Below are 4550 nucleotides of genomic sequence, written 5' to 3'. Positions count from 1 at the left end.
CGTACAGCAACCAATAAAGTCATCATAGCCAGAATGATCGCCATTGTTCGGAACGGACAGGCACCCTAGGAAGAAGAAGTTGACATCATGTTTAAAGCCTGTTCCATTGTCGATTCTATTTTTAGGAGAGTTTTTCCTTTTATTGCGATCCGAAAGTCGATAGCGTAAAAAAATTCCTCAATTAGGGGTGCGTATATATGGAAATAGATAGAGATACATGCAGTAGAATTAGGGTTGGATGGATAAAGTGGAAATAAGCAAGTGGTGTGTTGTGTGACAGAAAAAATCCACTGAAGCTAAAGGAAAAATATTATAACAGCTATAAAATCAACAATGATGTATAGAATTGAATGGTGTATTGTTAAAAAGAAAGAGGAACAACGAATGTGTAGCGGGTATGAGAATGATTACATGGAAGAGTGAACGAGACAAAAGAGGATAAAATTGAATTGATATTAATATGACCCAAGAAAAAGAAGTTGATAATGATGATTGTTTTGTCAATATTGAGTATGTATCATAAATTTAATCCGTCCTGGTTCCGGGGCAGTTTCGGTTCTGAGGCCGCTCCTCTTTTACTTGCTTGGGGCTTGGGACCGGCAACTAAACCTGACACTGAGCTACTCAATCCACCCACTATCACGCATGCATTAAAACAAACGACATTTCGATTCAATATGCTGATGGATGAAATAATAGAAGATGTGGAATTGCTACAACTAGGATACAGACACGGTCACAGTAGAATCAGTATAGTGTGCTATGCAGATGATGCAGTCCTGATTGCAGAGGATGAGGATGACCTACAAAGACAACTTTATCGAGTCTACTAAGCATGTCGACGGCTGAACATGAACATATCCATGCAGAAAACAAAATGCATTACCATTGTGATAGATCCAATCAGATGCAAGCTCGTGGTAGAAACCCATAGAACAGCTAAACCAGTTCAAATATCTAGGTGTAGATTTATCCAGTTGTCATGACCCGACCAGAGACCTAAGAGGACAAATAAACAAGGCCGCAGTAATGTCCGGATGTTTGAGAGATGTGGTCTGGAATATCCCATATGTGAGAATGGACAGCAAAGTTATAATTTCTAAAACTTGCATCAGACCTGTTATGACCAATGGTATTGAATTAAGAGAAGACACCAAAAAAACCAAAAGCATGCTACGAAGAGCCGAAATGAAAACACTAAGAGCAATTGCAGAGAAGACAAGAAGGGATAGAATACGAAACAACATAATCAGGGAACAATGTGGCGTGCAAGATGTAGTAAACTCAAGTAGGCAAAGATGAAGAGAATGGTTCAGTCATGTAAAAAGAATGGAGGAGCACAGAATACCAAGAATTGTTCTAGAAGGAAAATCAGCTGGCAAGCGTCCACCGGGGAGACCACCACATAGATGGAGAGATGATAAGTGGCAGTCTACATCTCAAGAAATATTTCAACGTCGGAATTAACAGATCGACAGATCTATAAGTATAAGAAGGAGAACAAGGAGTATGTATCCTAACTTTAGTTAATATTGGTATGACGTTCAGTCATGAATTAGTGCTGAAATAGTATATACAGGGTGAGTCATGAGGAACTGTACACACTCCTACCTCGTATAGAGGCTCCTATGGGGAATACCAAATGACCCTTAAAATGTGTTTGCTCCCCTTGTTTAATAATATACAGGGCGAGTTTCGCATTTTGACAGAAATTTATATTCGTCATAATTTTTGCACGGTCAGATCGATGTGTCTCTATTTTTGTCAATCGTTACACTATTACCACCTAATCAACTGATTTATTCGAACTAAAAAAAAATCAGGTCCGGCTTTAAAAAATTAGTTCGTTTGGGTCTTAGAAAAAATTTCCCCCTATATACGCTTTTTGAAAACTCTAATATGAATTTTACAAATTAGATAAATAGGCACTTAAAATGGCATATTTATTTTTTTCCCCACACGATTACTTAATTTTTTATAAAAAAATCAAATTTGACTATGAATTAAAAGTTTGGTAAAGTAAACCATACATTTAAAAAAATTAACTTTTATTACAAAAATTAATTTTTTTTAACAAATATTTAATTTATGTTACCACTCAATCAACTGATTTATTCAAACTAGAAAAAATCAGGTCCGGCTTTAAAAAATTAGTTCATTTGGGTCTTAGAAAAAATTTCACCCAGTATACGCTTTTTGAAAACTCTAATATGAATTTTACAAATTAAACAAATAGGCAATTAAAATGGCATATTTATTTTTTTCCCCACATGATTACTTAATTTTTTATAAAAAAATCAAATTTGACTATGAATAATAATTAAAAGTTTGGTAAAGTGAACCATAGATTTAAAAAAATTAACTTTTATTACAAAAATTAATTTTTTTAACAAATATTTAATTTATGTTACCACCCAATCAACTGATTTATTCAAACTAGAAAAAAATCAAGGCCGGATTTAAAAAATTATTTCGTTTTGGTCTTAGAAAAAATTTCACCCTGTATACGCTTTTTGAAAACTCTAATATGAATTTTACAAATTAGACAAATAGGCAATTAAAATGGCATATTTATTTTTTCCCCACACGATTTCTTAATTTTTTATTAAAAAATCAAATTTGTCAAAATCGGAATTTTAACCTAAAAATGAAAAAAAAAAGATGAAATCACGGTTTAACTCGCTACAACGTTTCATTTAAAATGTTTTTTTCTGAAATTTTTACAGCAGATAGCTCTTACCATTGTGAAGACTATGACAATTATTGTTGTAGACTTTCAGTCTTCTTCTCGTAAAAGTTATGAATTTAAAAAAATAAAAGGTGCAGCTTCGTGAATTCCAAAGTTAAATCGCAAAAATTAAGAGAAAAAATTTAAAATGTATCTATTTGATCACGTCTATGTTAAACTATAGAGTCCAAAGAGAAGTGTTATGGGGAGTTTTAGATCTAGACGTGCTATAGAAAAAAAATGGCAAAACTTTTAATTTTAAGAAAAACGTGTTAAATTTTTTGTATTTATATGGTAAAATTGCGATTTTGACAAATTTGTTTTTTTAATAAAAAATTAAGTAATCGTGTGGGGAAAAAATAAATATGCCATTTTAATTGACTATTTGTCTAACTTGTAAAATTCATATTAGAGTTTTCAAGAAGCGTATACAGGGTGAAATTTTTTCTAAGACTCAAACGAACTAATTTTTTAAAGCCGGACCTGATTTTTTTCTTGTTTGAATAAATCAGTTCATTGGGTGTAACATAAATCAAATATTTGTTTAAAAAAATAAATTTTTGTAATAAAAGTTAATTTTTTTAAAATCTATGGTTCACTTTACCAAATTTTTAATTCATAGTCAAATTTGATTTTTTTATAAAAAATTAAGTAATCATGTGGGGAAAAAAATAAATATGTCATTTTAATTGCCTATTTATCTAATTTGTAAAATTAATATTAGAGATTTCAAAAAGCGTATACAGGGTGAAATTTTTTCTAAGACCCAAACGAACTAATTTTTTAAAGCCGGACCAGATTTTTTTTTTAGTTTGAATACATCAGTTGATTAGGTGGTAATAGTGTAACGATTAACCAAAATAAGAGACACATCAATCTGACCGTTCAAAAATTATGACAAATATAAATTTCTGTAAAAATGCGAAACTCGCCCTGTATATTATTAAACAATGGGAGCAGACACTTTTTAATGGTCATTTGTTATTCCCCATAGGGGCCTCTATACGAGGTAGGAGTATGTACAGTTCCTCATAACTCACCCTGTATATTTTACTATCATTTAAAGTGCTTAAGTAATATAAACTTATGATATTAACAAGTTTATCTTTAGCCAAACATTAAAAAAATGTCGGTATGTGAAAGATAAAGTAAACCGCTTAATGTTAACTACTGATTAAACTAATTTTTTGACAATGTAATAACATATAGATTAGGCCAGGTTAATATGTACGTATATAAACAATAATATTGTAAATTTTATTGAGAAAGTTCATGCATTTCATAACAGAGATATTGTAAACAAATTTATTTTTATTTAAGTAGTGATGTAAAATATTTTTGAAGGTCATACGTCTACCACTATCAATTTAATACATCTAACAACTAAAGTACAATTAGATAATAACTAGGTATTTTTTCGAGAGTTATATTTATGCAAAAAATATTTCAGAATTATCAAATAATTTTTCTAATATGTGGAAGTTTATGGTTTTGTTAAAAAAATGCCAAAGAGAAGAAAGAGAAGAATATCTACATAATATTATTTATTATACAAAAAGCGGCAAAATTCTGAAATATTCTTAATAATAGACAACTATATATGAAAAATTCCTCGGACCTGTCGATTTTATTTTCAATTTCAATTATTTTTGCTGCAAGCAAATATACAGGGTGTAACGAAAATACAGGTCATAAATTGAATCACATATTCTGAGACCAAAAATAGTTCGAATGAACCTAATTTACTTTAATACAAATATGCACATAAAAAAAGTTACAGCCCTTTGAAGTTACAAAATGCAAATCGATTTTTTCGAATATA

This window comes from Diabrotica virgifera, chromosome 7 (genome assembly GCF_917563875.1).
Source record: "Diabrotica virgifera virgifera chromosome 7, PGI_DIABVI_V3a".
In the NCBI taxonomy this organism is placed as follows: domain Eukaryota; kingdom Metazoa; phylum Arthropoda; class Insecta; order Coleoptera; family Chrysomelidae; genus Diabrotica; species Diabrotica virgifera.
The sequence above is the reverse complement of the archived record's forward strand: the minus strand, read 5'-3'. Positions refer to the sequence as shown.